Source organism: Lygodium microphyllum, chromosome 16 (genome assembly GCF_053477565.2).
Source record: "Lygodium microphyllum isolate KBCC chromosome 16, Lygodium_microphyllum_v1.1.10, whole genome shotgun sequence".
Taxonomy (NCBI): domain Eukaryota; kingdom Viridiplantae; phylum Streptophyta; class Polypodiopsida; order Schizaeales; family Lygodiaceae; genus Lygodium; species Lygodium microphyllum.
In genome coordinates, this window is record NC_141150.1 from 108,411,050 (window position 1) to 108,429,086 (window position 18,037).

The window sequence follows — 18,037 nt, forward strand, 5'->3', positions numbered from 1 at the left end:
ATCAGGGTTAGACTCGCACACAGAAAGGATTGATGCCTTGAAGTGTGGGCTAGATCCGCCAGAACCGACAGTTACAATCAACAAGATGGCATGATCATGAAATGCTTGTACAATGTGCATGTATGGGCTGAAAGTTTGAAATGCACATTTCTTTGCATAGGAAAGTCACATGAAGATTCTGATACCATTTTTGCGATGTACACGGAAAAAGCTTTCATATGACACCCATATTGGGGGGTCCCTAAATTTTAGGAGGTCCCTAAATTTTAGGAGCCTCGAATTAGCCTAAAAATGCTAGTCCTAAAAAATCGGGATGCCATTCTAAAAATAGTAAATTCTGTACTCTGACTGTGCTTACTAAATTTGGTTGTTTCTATTCTTGACAGTATTCAGCCCAAAAAAGAAAGCCATAGAGAAGAGACAAGTGTCAAGACACTTGTCACACAAGTTTCCAAGTATCCCACCACTTGTCACATCTCATGACATGTGGATGGACACTTGTCTTGTGCTACTCCACTTTCCCCTTTTGTACCAGCTCTTCCCTCTCCTATAAATAAGAGCTCGTTTTTCTTCATTCAGCATCATTTTTCTTTGCTGTAAACTCATGTACAGCACCCACAGATAGCCAGAAACTGGCCCCATCCATCCCCATCATCATCCCCCACTTCTCCATTATCAAATTCCTCCATATTCCCTCTTCTATCACTGCTGTTTTACAGGACAGCAAGCCTGTAAATTCATTACAGCACCTCCTTCTCGAGCTCTTTCTTCCATTTTAGCAACAAGAAGCAAGCCCTATCCAAAAACTGCTGATCAACGATGGAGAAAGGCTGATTTCCCCTCTTTCTTCTCTCATACTGTAAAGAAATCAGTTCTTATCATTGCATAATAGATAATGCACGTGTACATCTTTGCATGATCTTGTGAGAGTGAAAATTACTTCTCCTCACTCTCAGATTGATTGTAACTGAGCTCTTCCCTAAGGTACTTGGGTTGAGCAGAAATACATTCCTTCGGGGGGGGTTTCCCATCTTCAACCCTCAATCTTGTCTCCATTCCTTTTACATTTTCATGGCTGTAATTTTGTGAGTAATTTTCATTTTCAGTTTTAAGTGTTCATTCTCTTTTATATTAAATCTCGAAAACAAGCAAATATCATAATTCTTAAGCATACTACGTTGTTCGGGGCGTTTACAGTGGTATCAAAGCTTTGGCTCGGTCCTCACCCCAACACTGGTAGTGCTTACAATTATAAGTTTGTTTGTTTTCAACCCTTGCATTGAGTGCTTGAGCATATTTTTTTTAGAGTCTCAATGGATTAGTCGAGTGCTATCCTTCAAGCCATTCAAAGTCCTAGAGAGGAGAATCAACAAATTTGTGAGCAACTTCTCAAACTAGAAAAAGTTGAGAATCCCAAAGAATTCAAGGAAAGAAGCCCATCTACTTCAAGGAGACAAAGCCATACCAATGAAAGGAGCCAATCAAGAAGTCCAACTACTTCTAAGAGGCAGTCCCATTCTACTTCAAGACAAAGAAAGAGATCGCATCGAAGCTCATCCTCTTCTTCAAAGTCATCTGGCACCTACTCTGATGGACCCTCTTCTAGTGACGAAGAGTCACACCCTTCTTGTAGAAGACCTCATCATCGTCAAAGGCGTCAGCATTCTTCACCCTCGTCTCCATCTTCATCCCCATCAAGCACTTCATCATCTTCAACCTCAAGATCCGAGCATGGACGAAGGCATAAGAAGAAGAAGAAGACTAAGTCACTATCTCAACTTGAAAAGAAGATCAAGTTCAGTATGTATGATGGTTCCTGAAATCCTGATCTTCTTCTGAAGTTTATTCGTCAATTTCAAATTTTGTATGGTCGTGACAAGTATAAAGAAAAAGAAAAGATTAAGTTTGCAGCTTTACATTTGACCGACTTAGCCCATACTTGGTGGACAGGGTTGGAATATGATCATGCTGCCCCAAAATCATGGCGGTCCTTTGTTCGCATGATACAAAGCCAATTTCTTCCTGTTCATTTCAAAAGATATGTAAAAATGGAATGGGATCGGCTTTGGCAAAGGAAAAATGAGTCACTTGGTGACTATACCAAGAGATTTTGGGAGCTACTTTTGAAGGTCCAACATTTCAAGAAGATCAGCAGTTCGGAAAAGTTAGGAAGTTTCAAGGAGGTTTGCATTTTAAACTTCGTACTGCTCTTAATCATTATCATTGTTCTAGTCTCAGGGAACTCATTGACCATGCTGAGACATGGGAAATGGAGCACAATGGCAACAAATCATTCCAAAAGAATGATAACAAGAGAGTAGCTGATGATGAGGAGTATTCAGCCCCAAATGAAGGACAAAAACAGCGGCAAAAGCAGCCATCAAATCAAAAGAAGATGAAGCCCTATGCATCTCCTAATGCTCCTTAATTTCTCTCCAATCTATACCCACAAGCAAAGCAACTTTTCGAAGAAGAAAAGCAGGGCTTCATGAAAGAAGGGATGTGCTTTAAATTTGGACAAACAGGCCACATAGCGAATCAATGTCCAAACAAAGGACAAAGCAAGGTTTCTGACAACAAGCCTAAGTCTCCAATGAAAACCAATGCTATTAGTGATGTAGTTGCAAACACAACTCACACTCTAGAGATGCGCAAATTATTAAAAACTTGGGGACAGTTGCAAGGTAAGCAAGCACTATTCTTGATAGATCTTGGGGCGAATGAAAATGTCATTTCCTTGCAATTAGCTAAAGAGCTTGGATTAAAGAATGAAGAGATGGACACTCCGGCAGAAGTTCGCCAAGCTTTAAATGCCGATGAAGGTGACACAGTGAAGACTGTGACACCCTAAATTGGCAAGCTCAAGTTTCAAATTCAAGGCTACAGTGACAAAGATACCTTCTGTATCAGAGACCTTGATGGTTGCGATGTGATTCTTGGCATGCCCTGGAATCATATTCTCCTGTTCGGAATAATATCAATATGATGGTCTTCTGGCCATTCTGGGGGAAGCTGATAAGGAAGATCTTCCGAAAAACAATCTTTATACTTTTCCAAGAGATGAAGTTGCTCTTGGTTTTCAGCATTCATATTATCTTTTACATCAGTGACATAAAGCAAACAACATTGAACACAATCCTTAATTGCTCTAGAGACTTGCGTATGGCTTACCATAGGCATGGTGTCTCCAGAAACTCGAGCTTGGATATCGTACTTCTTGTCTTTGTTGGTGAGTTCTACCTTCTTTTTCTGAGAGAAGATGGTTGAATATAATATAGCACCATACCGTGTGAGCCGTCCTCAACAAGAAGAAATCAGAAAGCAAGTCGAAGACCTACTCAACCGTGGACTAATTAGGCCAAGTAGCTCACCATTTTGTTCACCGGTTCCTCTTGTTCAAAAGAAAGATGACACATTCAGGATGTGCATTGATTATCGAGCCCTCAACAAAATCACTGTGAAGAATCGGTTTCCTATTCCCAGAATTGACGACATTTTGGATCGTCTAGGAGGCTCAAAGGTTTTCAACCACATTGATCTAAAGAGTGATTATCATCAAATTAGGGTAATACCACAAGATGTACACAAAACTTCTTTCCGCACTTCATACGGTCTTTATGAATTCTTGGTGGTTCCTTTCGGATTAACCAATGCACCAGCCACCTTTAATCAAATGATAGAGCGCATCTTTAGAGAGCATCAACAATATGTCAGTACTTTCTTTGATGATATTCTTGTCTTTAGCAAGAATGAAGAGGAGCATCATCAACACTTGGAGATTGTTCTACAATTACTTCAACAAAATCAACTCTTGGTAAATGGTAAAAAGAGTGAATTTTTCATGCATAAAATAAATTACCTTGGGCATGTCATCTCTTCTAAAGGGATTCAGATGGATCCTGAAAAGATCAAGATAATCTAAGAATGGCCTCATCTTCATGATGTACATGAGGTGCGATCATTTCTTGGCTTATGCTCTTATTACCGCCGCTTCATCAAGCATTTTGCACAAATGGCTTCTCCACTTCATGACCTTACAAAGAAGAAGATCTCTTTCCAATGGAAGGAAAAAGAGAAGACAGCCTTTACAAGGCTGAAAACAGCTCTTACTTCTGGACCTGTTATTATCATTCCAGATTTGGTAAAACCATTTGTGGTGGAAGTAGATGCTTGCAGTGATTGTATTGGTGCAGTGCTAAATCAAGAAGGCCATGCCGTAGCCTTTGAAAGTCGCCGTCTAAATGATGTGGAGAAAAGGTATGACATTTATGAAAAGGAGCTCTTAGCAGTGATTCATGCTTTGAAGATATGGAAACATTATCTTCTAGGCAATGAATTCCTTACTAAAACTGATCATCAGAGCTTGAAGTATTTCAAGACTCAAAAGCATTTGCAGGAGAAACATGCAAGATGGGAAAATTTCTTGTCTATGTTTAATTTTCAAATTATGTACACTCCAGGGAAACAAAATGTAGTTGCTGATGCACTTTCTAGAGTGCCTCGCATTGCAACTATTACAGTGGCTCATCATGAAGATTTTCAAATGATGAAGAATACTTATGATGAAGATACTGATTTTACAACAATTTGGTCAAATTTACAGCAAGGAGGTTCTCATCCACATTATTCCATCAAAGACGGTTACCTTCTCATGAACAATCGCCTTTGTGTCACTCTTCCTGTTCGACAAAAGGTGCTTAAAGAAAGTCATGAACCCCCTTATGCAGGGCATAGAGGGAGGGCAGCCAATCTTAAGTGCAATTGAGCGCTACTTTTATTGGCCAACATTACGAAGAGATACACATAACTTCATTGAGGCTTGTTTAGTATGCCGAAAATCCAAGTATGATAGGCAGAAGACTCCAGGATTGTTGCAACCTCTTCCAGTGCCCAAAGATCCATGGGAATCTATCACAATGGATTTCATCTCAGGTATTCCAAGAACACCTCAAGGTCATGATATGATTTGGGTCATAATTGATCGATTCAGCAAGCAATCACATTTTATTCCATGTCATAAAACATTGAAATCCGCACAAACTGCAAGACTTTTCATTCAACGTATCTTCAGATTACATGGTATGCCTTCTGAGATCATTTCAGATAGAGACTCCAAATTCACAAGTAACTTTTGGCGTGCTTTATTTGAGAATTTGGGAACCACTTTAAAGTTCTCCTCAGCTTTTCATCCTCAGACTGACGGTCAAACAGAGGTGATGAATCTCACTCTTTTGGATATGTTGAAAGCTTATGTTAGTGAACATAAGTCACAATGGGAAAAATATCTTCCATTATTGGAGTTTGCTTACAACAATACAGTGCACTCATCCACAGGGAAAGCTCCAAATGAAATAGTACATGGTAAAGTGATTCCTCCTCCAATTATTCGCACTAAAGATAAAATTTTTGCTGCTGATGAGTTTGCTTCAGATTTAAAAACAACAATGGATCAAGTTCGAACCACTATCAAAGTTGCCCAAGAGCGACAAAAGAAGCAAGCAGATAAACGAAGAAGACCTTTGGCTTTTGAAAAAGGTCAAAATATGTCTTGCTAAAGTTTGATAAAAGCAAGCTCAAACAAGGTTCCGGTCAAAATTCATCTTTTCCAAAGCTCTCCAGTAGATACTTTGGACCCTTCAAAGTGATTGAGAAAATAAATGAAGTTTCTTATCGACTTGAGCTTCCTGCTCATTGGAAAATACACAATGCTTTTCATGTAAGTTTGCTAAAACCTTACATAGGACCAGAACCAAAGGACCCATTACTGAAGATCCCCCAGAAATTGAAGAAACAGACCACCTCTTGGAACCTGAACAGATTTTGTTTCACAAGGATCGAACCACGAGAAGTGGCCTTGTGACACGAAAATTCTTACTAAAATTCAAGAATCTACCCACAACACCTGCACAGTGGGTAGATGAAAAATTCATGAAGAATTACCCAGACATTCTTCAGCCATATCAAGAAGCTTTTCAGCTGAGGACAGCTGAATAAAAGCTAGAGGGCTGTCACAACTCTATAGAAACAGAATTTGTATCCTTTTTCATTAATTTGTCTATATAATGATTTATTAAATTTGTTTCATTTGCACTAATTAGATATAAAGAAAAGTGCATTGGAGCTAGCCACTGATGAGTGGTCACAGGTTATGGTGGACTCACGCAGTGGATTAGAGAAAAGATAGTTCACACTTCCATCTATATGGCCCGATTGGGCGCCTGTGACAAGAACTCACGCATATCAAGGTTAGACTCGCACACAAAAAGGATTGATGCCTTGAAGTGTGGGCTAGATCCGCCAGAACAGACAATTACAATCAACAAGATGGCATGATCATGAAATGCTTATACAATGTGCATGTATGGGCTGAAAGTTTGAAATGCACATTTCTTTGCATGGGAAAGTCACATGAAGATTCTGATACCGTTTTTGCGATGTACACGGAAAAAGATTTCATATGACACCCATATTGGGGGGGTCCCTAAATTTTAGGAAGTCCCTAAATTTTAGGAGCCTCGAATTAGCCTAAAAATGCTAGTCCTAAAAAATAGGGATGCCATTCTAAAAATAGTAAATTCTGTACTCTGACTATGCTTACTAAATTTGGTTGTTTCTATTCTTGACAGTATTCAGCCCAAAAAGGAAGGCCATAGAGAAGAGACAAGTGTCAAGACACTTGTCACACAAGTTTCCAAGTGTCCCACCACTTGTCACATCTCATGACATGTGGCTGGACACTTGTCTTGTGCTACTCCACTTTCCCCTTTTGTACTAGCTCTTCCCTCTCCTATAAATAAGAGCTCGTTTTTCTTCATTCAGCATCATTTTTCTTTGCTGTAAACTCATGTACAGCACCCACAGATAGCCAGAAACTGGCCCCATCCATCCCCATCATCATCCCCCCACTTCTCCATTATCAAATTCCTCCATATTCCCTCTTCTATCACTGCTGTTTTACAGGACAGCAAGCCTGTAAATTCATTACAGCACCTCCTTCTCGAGCTCTTTCTTCCATTTTAGCAACAAGAAGCAAGCCCTATCCATGTACTGCTGATCAACGATGGAGAAAGGCTGATTTCCCCTTTCTTCTCTCATACTGTAAAGAAATCAGTTCTTATCATTGCATAATAGATAATGCACGTGTGTTTGTACATCTTTGCATGATCTTGTGAGAGTGAGAATCACTTCTCCTCACTCTCAGGTTGATTGTAACTGAGCTCTTCCCTAAGGGACTTGGGTTGAGCAGAAATACATTTCTTCGCCGGGGAGGGGGGGGGGGGGGGCCATCTTCAACCCTCAATCTTGTCTCCATTACTTTTACATTTCTATGGCTGTAATTTTGTGAGTAATTTTCATTTTCAGCTTTAAGTGTTCATTCTCTTTTATATTAAATCTCGAAAACAAGCAAATATCATAATTCTTAAGCATACTACGTTGTTCGGGACGTTTACATTCCTGTACTTTGTATTTACCTTAGGGGGACTTTCTCCGAGGTGTTATTGATAGAATTCTCTTTTCTTGGGGGGGAAAAAAAAAATGTTTCATACACTGCCAAAGAACCCGAGATACAAAACCTATGGGCATAAAACCCAAGATTGGAATGTCTCTCCAAGGTCAAGTAGATTAGGAAAGACATCTTGCAAAATCAATGAAACTGTGAGAACAGGAGTGGATCAAAGCTCAACTGAGAGTGAAGTAGACAGTGTGGAGAGTGAAAGCATGACACCCAATGCAATAGACTAAAGTGTAAGATGAAATTACAAAGTACAACCCTTAAACCTTAGGGTTGTAAGAGCGTGTTCACACCCGAAGTGTGTGAAACACGATAAGTGCCTAAAATTGTGTAACATAGGCACATAAAATAAAGGGAATAAATTTGGGGGAAAAACCTCTTGTATGGAGAGTAAAAAGTGCCCCAGTGTCCTACTGTAGATCACCAACACTCCTCTGTGAGCGTAGGCGTGAGTGAAACCCAGGTCATCCGCCACCAAAGGAGATCAAATTTCAAGCATTGTGAAATGCTTCAAATTTGTCATTTGGAAGAGCTTTGGTGAAGATGTCTGCCACATTACTGGTGGTGGGACACTAAACAAGGCTGATATCTCCGGCATGTAGCCTCTCTCTGACAAAGTGATAATGGATCTCAATGTGTTTCATGCGTGCATGAAACGATGGGTTCCGTGCCGCTGCAATGGTACTCTGACTGTCAATGAACAAAGGAGTAGGCTCTGTAACAGATACATCCAAATCAACTAGCAAGGATCTAAGCCATACACATTCAACTGTGGTAGTGAAAGCTGCCTTGTATTCAGCATTACATGACGATATGGCAACAGTGGACTCTGTTTCTTGCTAAGCCAAGATATGCAAGATGAGCCAAGAAAGAAACAATGTCACTAGTGGAGTGACGAGAATCATAATCACCAACCCAATCAGAATCATTGTAAGCATGTAAGTACAGTGGTCCCCCCTTGGCATAAAGCAATCCAAGAGTCCTAGTACCCTGCAAGTAAGGAAAAACACGCTTGACAGCTTGCCAATGTGACATGCATGGCTGATGCATATATCTGCTCAAGGTTGAAACTGCAAACTGTATGTCCGTCCTAGTGTTGCATAGGTAGATAAGGCACCCAACTCTTGGAGCATATGTGTGTATATCAAACAAGTCACTGTCATCATGCAATGACAACTTTAGTCCAGGTTCCATTGGTGTATAGACTCGCTTACAATCCTGTAAGCCAAACTTCTCAAGAAGTTCACCAATGTATCTTGACTGTGATAAACCAATGCCTCTAGCATCAGGAATGAACTGAATGCCCAAGTAGTAGTGCAAAGACCCCAAATCTAAAATCTCAAAAGTTTGCTGCAAATTTTGTCTGAATGCTGAAATTTGATCAGCATATGTCCCTGTAAGCAAAAGATCATCAACATATAGACAAATGATCAACATGGATCCCCCCTCTTTACATACGTAAAGAATAGACTATGATGAGCTGTTTATGAACCCTTGGCTGAGTAAAAAGGCATTAATCTTTGCATATCAAGCTTGAGAAGCTTGTTTCAAACCATATAAAGCCTTTTTCAGCTTACAAACCAAGTGTTCAGATCCCTTTACTGCAAAACCAATGGGCTGTTGTACATATATTTATTCATGAAGTTCCCCATGTAAAAATGCAGTATTTATATCTAGCTGATGCACAGTCCATCCATAATGGGCAGCCAAAGCAACCATAGACCTGATGGTGGTCATGCGAGAGATAGGAGCAAGTGTCTCCTCGTAGTCAAAGCCTTTCTTTTGAACATAGCCCTTGGCTACAGGCATGGCTTTATAATTGTCAATGGATCCATCTGCATTCCTTTTCAGCTTGTAGACCCATTTTGTTCCAATGGCTTTCTTCCCAATATGCAAAGACACTAAATCTCATATTTGATTCTTAATTATGGAATCAAACTCAGCTTGCATTGCTGCCATCCAATGCACACTATGTTGTCCATCCTCAAAACATTCAGGCTCCTCATCATCAACTGTATTTGCTGCCATAACAAACTCCATGGTATGTGCATTATCATGCATACGAGCTTGGCTTCTAGTACGACTAGCCATCGGAGCATCCAAATGACTATCTTTCATAGTCTGTAAATACCATCTAGGCATTTGTCTAGCCTCCCGACTGTGTACAAGCTCTTGCTGAATTTAAGATTCAGCACTTTACTGAATATTCAGATCAGCCATGGGCTGATTTTCTGCATTATCCAATGGAGCAGCTGGCTGATCATTAAGTTCAGTTGTTGAAACTCCAGCTGAATCACCAAATGAAATGGGCATCAGCCCTTCAAATACATCACTAGCAACCTGATATGTGTCAAAACCAATAAGGGATAATTCTGATTTTTCATCGAAAACTATATCCCTACTCGTAAATACCTTTTTAGAGACAGGATCATATATTCTATGTCCTTTGCTCTCACTATTGTACCTCACAAAAATGCATTTGACAGCCTTGTTATCCAACTTTTTTCTAAGTACTTTGGAAATGTGCACATATGCTAGACACCCAAAAGTATGCAAGTGCCCAACAGAAGGTTTCCGGCTGTTCCAAGCCTCAAAAGGCGTGATATTCCTTAATGCTTTGGCGAGGCATCTATTCAAAACATGGCAAGCACACAAAACCGGTTCCATCCAAAAACTATGTGGCAAGCTCTTTGCTTTCAACATACATCTGGCCATCTCCATGAGTGACCGATTCTTCCTCTCTGCAACTCCATTCTGCTCTGAAGTATAAGCAGTAGTGTACTGATGAACAATGCCCTTCTGCTTCAAAAAAGAATTCAGTATAGAGGATATGTATTCCCCCCCTCCGTCCAAACAAAGAGTCTTCAACATGCAGCCAGATTGGTTTTCAACTAGTGCTACAAAAGCCAAAAATGCATCACACACTTCTGACTTTTTCACTAAAGAGTAGACCCACCATCAGAAACAAGTAAAGTCATCAATAAAAGTCACAAAATAGTAACAGCCACCCAATGACTTTGTCTGCATAGGGATACATTTGAGTGCACTATCTATAACTTGGTTATGGCTCTAAAAGTAACATCACAGGGAAACGAAAACCGATGCATTTTTCCCAAAATATAACCCTAGCATAAGTGCTCGGGAGGTCTCTCCAAGAGAGGTAATCCATCAAGCATCTATGTACGATGTAAAAGCATCAAGCTACTATAGTTTACATGCCCCATGCGAGTATGCCATAACTCCACATGTGACATAGTAGGAGTAAGAGCGAAGGCTAAATAGGCCAACTGATCAACTGAGAGAGCACCCAACTCATATAACCCATGACAAAGAGTGCCAATTAAGTCCAAAGTCATGTGTTCCTTATCTCTAACCATGCATCTACCATCATCAAAGGTCACCTACAAACCACACCGTGCCAAAGAAGAAATAGATAACAAATTCTTCTTTATACCTGGCACAAACAAGGCATCCTGTAGGCGGAGAATAGAATCATCATTGGCTGTGAGCACAATCTCCCCAATACCTCTAATAAGGTATGATGCATTGTTAGCACACTATACAGACTTGCCAACTAGGGCTGCAATAACAAAGCAAACAAATCTCTGTGAGATGTGATGTGCCTAGAAGTACCACTGTCAAAAAACCATGTGTCTGCATCCTCAATAGAGCTAAATGCTCTATCAACCCAAGAAGAGTCATAACTGCATGTATAAAAACAATAGTCCCTATCTGCAACAACGAACACTGAATCAGTAGCAATGGAATGTGCATCAAAGACAGACATCCCTGACTCCTCCTTGGCTATGCGCTTTCTACACTAAGTGATGTAGTGGCCTGGATTCTTGCAATAATGGCATTTTTCCTTATTGGTTTGTGTGCCCCCTTGTTTCTTATTGCCCTGTGAAGTGCCTGAAGTCCCTGAGCGCTGCGGAGCATTCTTTGCTTGGCTGCCCTTGCCCTTCTGTCGTGCCATAAAAGCCTGCTCAGAGGCTATAATACCCACACCATTGTTTCTTCTTGTTTGCTCCTTCTCTAAGAGCAAACTACCCAATTGAAGCAAAGAGAGTAGATGTGGGGCAATCCTCATGGTGAGATTCAAGGCTGTATGAAAAGCTAGGTACGAGGGCGGCAATGAATTCAATTGAGTAGATATCATCTGTGCATCTAAGTAATACACATGAACATTCATAAGTTGGTCACGCAAGTCCTAAATTTTATTTAGGTGATCCTGCATAGAATCACCCTCATCCATCTTCACTGTCTCAAGCTCTTTCTTCAAGAAAGACATGCAAGTCTCATTCTTACTAGCAAACATCTGCTCCAAGGTCAGCCAACCTACTCGTGAAGAAGCTGCAAACCGAATGTAAGGGATGATAAACCGCTGACCTAAATTTTATTTAGGTGATCCTGCATAGACACACCCTCATCCATCTTCACTGTCTCAAGATCTTTCTTCAAGAAAGAGATGTGGGTCTCATTCTTACTAGCAAACATCTGCTCGAAGGTCAGCCAAGCAACTCGTGAAGAAGTTGCAAACCAAATGTGAGGGATGATAGACTGTTGAACTGCCAATACAATCAACGACAAGGCCTGTGCATCCTGTGTATCCCATGCATTTTGTGTTGTTGATCTTTGGGGAAGTGGCTGGGCTAGAGCAGGCTGAACAGGCTGAGTTGCCCGTTGTCCACGTCCTCTTGGAGGAGGAGTAGCAGGACCCACAACTCCGGGCCTAACTTCTTTACCGTTGACATATTCCCAAAGATTCTTCACAATCAGCACATTCTTCATCATGAAGGACCAAAGTGAATAGTTGTTACCATCCAACCTATCCTCCTTGGATACATAGGTAAATACATCACCTCTCTGATTTGCCATGATAAACAATGTTGATCAGAGAGCAAAAGAGCAATGTCCCAAGCTGGACCAACCTCAAAATCTCAGATTTCTAGAAATCACAGCAAATAATTTATTGTAATTAACGAATTGAAGCACACTTTGTCAAAACGGTCTGTAATGCATGCAGTCCAAGGTGCAATAAATGCTCAATAACACTGTAGAAGAAAAAGCCCCAAAATTTCTTCCCCCAAAATGCTCAAAAACAGTCTATTTTAGACTAAAACTGTACTGCATGTACCAATGTCTTCATAAAACCCAAAAGCCCCAAAATTTCCTGACTTATTTGCTAAGAAATTTCTGCAATAATCGTGTCCCAGACACGTATTGAGACTGATTGTGCCTGCCCGAGCAAAAGCCCCTTCCCTAGAAATGAATCTGAAATGAGAAATAATAAAAAAACTTGTACCTCCGATTCTCAGCAACTAGAGGTCAATGTGGAGGCTTGTGGCACGCTGGAGGCCTACGCAGAGGACAAAGGCATTGACAGGCAAGTCGTAGGAGTGCAAGGTGGCGTCCAGGTTGGGGCAGCGCATATCAGACAGTGCTGGTGACTAACGGGTGGACCTGGAGCTGCTAATGGGCGGGCGCAATTGGCGCAGGGCAGAGGGACAGGTGAGGCAGCTGACGCAGCTTGCAGAGTGCTGGCGCTGGCGCTGGCACAGACGCTAGCTGGGGCAGCACTTCTGGAAGAGACGCTGGCTGGGGGAGCACTTCTGCTGCAGGCGGGGCACTTGTTGCAGACTGTAGGTCGCTGGTACCAGGGTATAGTGCAAGGCAGCTGACGGGGACTCCTGAAGGTTGAGGCCAGGGCAGAGCTGGACCCTACTGCTGGTTGCAGAGCACAGGGAGAGAAGACTGAGCTGAACACAGCTCTAATACCAACTGTGAGAACAGGAGTGGATCGAAGCTCAGCTGAGAGTAAAGTAGACAGTGTGGAGAGTGAAAGCACGACACCCAATGCAATAGACTAAAGTGTAAGATGAAAGTACCAAGTACAACCCTTAAACCTTAGGGTTGTAAGAGGGTGTTCACACTTGAAGTGTGTGAAACACAATAAGTGCCCAAAATTGTGTAACATAGGCACATAAAATAAAGGGAATAAATCTAGGGAAAAAAACCTCTCGTACGGAGAGCAAAAAGTGCCCCACCGTCCTACTAAAGATCACTAACACTCGTGGTCACCTTGGCTCCGAAACGCGTGCAACCTGCTGCCGGATGCCCAAAGTCGTGGCAGCGCAAGCACTGTCTTGCCTGCCCCGTCACAATGACCCGTTGCCTAAAGGAGTACCCGCCCGCTTCAATCTCTAGGAACTGTGGGATACTTTGGGGGGGGAGAACGGATACTGGGTAGCCAAGACTGTTGGAGTGGTGAAATGGCGGGTCGTCGGCGGAGACTGGCGGCCGAGTCCATTGGGGGTGGGGGGAAGGATAGATAGGTGTGCTAGGCTGTCGTGGAGGGGGGGGGGGGGGGGCGAGCTGTCGTAGCGGACGGACGTCCTGGGAGGGCGAGCTGCTGTGGCAACGAACTGTCGTAGCGGGCTGTCGATGGGGGGCAAAATGTCGTGGCAAACCGTCATGGCGAAACGGGCTGTCATGGCGAAACGTCGTGGCGGGCTGCCGATGGGGAGCGAAATGTTGTGGGGGGCGCGAGCTGTCCTAGCGGGCGCTGGTGATGGCGCGATGGCATGAGCAGATGTGAACAAACGTGACCAGGGGGGCAGCTCGCGACGTGACGGGCGTTGAGCTGGATTGATTGCTGTAGTTAAGTGCTTAATCAATGAATTACCGCCCTTTCCAAGAAGGAAGGCTAGTTTCATCTTGCCACCAAAATTGGGGCTATAGATGTACCCATCATTGGGGCGCGGCGAGTCGCCGCGAAAGGAGACACAAAAACAAAAGTCCTCGTACTGAAGTTTGGAGATTTGGAAAAGAAGAGAGTCTTCCTCTCCAAGAGGATCACTCTCAAAGGAGAAAAGATCTACCTAGATGAAGACCTTATCCCAGCCCAAATAGCCCACAAGAGGGAAAACATGCCACATGTTCTAGAGTAGAGACGTTCACACACACACACACACACACACACTCTCTCTCTCTCTCTCTCTCTCTCTCTCTCTCTCTCTCTCTCTCTCTCATTCATATTTATATTTATATTTTCGGGTTCCTATTTTGTTGTTCGAGACGAATGCCAAAACAATGTTTTCAACTCTAAAATGTGTGTTCATTTCCCCATTTCCAAAGCTCCGAGAAACTATACACAAACAGAAGACCCACTGGTAGCTGATATTTCACACAAAGAGACTTTATGTGCATGCCACCTTGGTAGAGATTTGGTCTTTCACTCCCCCAATGCCATTGGAAGTAACTTCAAGGGGACTCTCAACATCACCAGCACTTTAACAGTTGTTCCTTCAGACCTAGGGCTACCACAACCTCCTTTCTAGACTATGCAATGGTACTCCCTAGTGGTGTTACATCCCCCCTCCTTGTATTCTGTCCCAATTGCCTCTCGACTGCCCTAAGAGGCTTGCATTCATATGATTTGGTTTGCATTTAGCTCCAGCCTGATTGTTGAGCACTTGTACTTCGTTGATTTTCTTCCAAGGGACATAATTAACCACACTGTATTTTGCACCCAAGGGCAAAACAAAGAAGAGAGCAGTCGGAACTACATGAAACACCAATCCCTACACAAGGGGATCATGGCCTTAAATGGGTCTTCTTGTGTACATGGTCAACGAGACGATGGCCTTAGATGGTTCTCCTTTAATACATGAATGTTCTTAAGAGGATAATGGCTGTATATGGTTCTGCCTTGAGTGGAAACTTGATGGGGATGCTTGTCCTTTCTGGGTGGCTACATTTGTTAGCATACATACACAAGTGATTTCCACTTCTAAGTGATTCTATTATATCTATGCTAACTATGGTGTTTGTGTAGGAGAGACTAAGAACACTCCACAGTCCAAGAAAGACAAAGCTCATGAGGGATGAGGAGTTCAAAGAATTCATGCATACACTCCAAAGAATTTTGCACATCAATCCAAATCAATTGATGAGGATGGCCACCTCACCACTCACGGAGGACATGTTGCATTCGGGATGACTAGCAACCCATCATCTTCATCACAACAAGGTCTGGTCTCAGCTTTGTATAACCCTTTGAGTCATATGAAAAAAATCTCTTCTCTGTTAATCCTTCTGGTGTGCACAATCCAAATTAGAATCGATTTGAGTATGTTAATTTCAATAGAGGAGGCTCTAGGGGAAAACATACGTTTATAAGTATGTCTAACATTGTGCCATCTATTTCGTATGAGTATGGTGTCAATGTTAATCATTCACAATTCCCTCTTGTCCCTCCCTCTCCTATTCCTAACTTGAATTCTCTTTTCTTTACTTTTAATAGCTTAGGTTTAAATTACACATTTGCATCATCCATTAAGGATTAGGATCTTCACTCCTACAAGTGATCACCACTCTGCACCCTGGTACACTATTATCAAGAGTACTACCCATCAATATCGTACCTTTGAACACACCCGCAAGTGGACACATCTGTCTATTCTAGGTTATTTCTTGATTTCACTCACACATCCAATTGTTGGAGTTATCTCATTGACCACTATGCAACAAAAGAATGAATCCAATATATCAATCTCAATTATGAGCTACAGGAGTTTTCCATTAAGAGGATGATTTAAAAGTCAAGTTGGCCAATTATAGGTGATTACTTGCCGAGCTTGCCACTATTGGCTCCCTAAAGTCAAATGGCAATCAAATCACACTATTTCTAAAAAGTTACCGCCCAAATACTTTTACTTTATGCAGCAAGTCATCTCATTACCCCATTTGCCAACCTTCTACAAATTGGAATATCAATTCTTGCACTACACAAGGATGCACAATCAAGTCCACAAAAATACCTCTTTTCCATTTTCATGTTCAGCATGGGCTTTGGTATCCTCTTCTCCTAAGGGGAGATCCAAAGGTGGCAAGAACTCTCAAGATGGGAAGGCAACCCAAAATAAGGATGACACCCCTTCTTCAAACTTATAAGTTTTACACTCACTACTAATAAGCTTGGACCATGTAGACAAGGATTGTCGAACTAAGGCCTAGGGTCTCCCACCTAAAAATTCTCGTTAAGCTATAATTGCATCTACGGGCAATAGTTCCCCTAGACAGTCAAGAGGAGGTCCTCTTCCAACTACTACACCAAGTGCTCTTGCTTCTTCTAGTACACAACCACCTCAATGGCACACCATTGGACCAGTGGCATATGGACAGATCCCTTGGTTCCCACTAAATAGGACTTCGAAGGTTTGGGTGATTGGTCGGCTAAACCCACTACATTAGATTTCTCAACACACCCACTTCTAGCCACCATTCTAGGGTCTCCAAATGCACTCTCACTTAGGACCACTTCCCCACCTCGCCATGAGTTTCATTGGTAAAGACCTATTGATGGACATGCACGATAGTCCCCACACCCTTAGGTTAGCATCTCCTACATCCCTTACGGTACTCTAAGCTAGTCTAGCATTACTTTGTACTCTTACTTCATTAGGCTAATGAGTTGGGCCATTAGGCTAATCTATCCATAGGCTACTTTGTTTTAGAACTTTCTTTCATTTGTCTTCTGCTACATCCCTATTTTCCTTAACTCTCTTACTCATTCATTTTTGCTTGTTTTTAATTTTACTTTGATTCACAATGAAGCATCTCACAATGAACATTGGTATGCAAGTTCCGATATCTTTTTTATACTTTCATGGTGGGTTTTGTATTTTTGTTAAGGGCTCCCATGCAAGTTTGCATCCCTCCTTGGACCGAGACATGGACTGCTAGTTGTTCCTTTGTGGTTCTATCTTCCTTTGATACTTACTCTTGTACTATAATGGAGGCTTCCCCTCCAAAGGTTGATCTTCAAGCATGATACTACCATGGCGGGCAGTTGCTTCTCCCTAGCTCTTCTAGCTGCAGTGCCTCATCTACATCCTGCTTCATCGTTCTCAGCACCATACAATGACTAAGTTCCTCTTTCTCCTTTGGCCTTGACATCTATGGTTGAGGGGATTCCTACCCTTCACTTGGAACCTATAGGTTTCGGACATTGTCTTCAAAATTGGCCTCCCTTCCTTGTGTACATTTCCTTTGCATTGCATAATTATTATCATCTTCGTATTCCCCATAGGGATACTATCCAAGTGGCACCTTACTACATGCACATTCTCATCATGTAGCATTCATCTTTGCATCTCAATGTGCAAAGCACCCTTGAGCACATTGCTCACAATGGATCCTAAGCTATCTCCACCGTCGGTACATACCTCTCCACCCTTTTCCCTCATCATCGACACCCTTGCGGGTGGCTGAGTACATGCTGTCTATTTTGTGATTTGTGAGCCAATCATCCCCCCCCTCCCCGAGCACAGATTCATCCAAAAAAAGGAAATGAATAAAAACAAGAAAGAAAAAAGTTCAAAGTGGTTTTACATTGCCTTTGTTGGTCCCAGTAGGCTGCTAGGCAGCCAACAAGTACCCTTTGCCCGATGCCTTGGCCACTCTGGGGCCGCCCTTTGGACTCCCAAGGGAGATTATCCATCACCTCTATAGTCTTGGTAG

At 42.1% G+C, this 18,037-nt stretch overlaps 1 protein-coding gene across 2 annotated transcripts in view; it reads right to left on the reverse strand.

Moving 5' to 3' along the window:
* Window positions 1-18,037, reverse strand: part of LOC148023220 (uncharacterized) — a 255,169-nt gene that overhangs the window by 104,070 nt on the left and 133,062 nt on the right. The window lies entirely within an intron of this gene.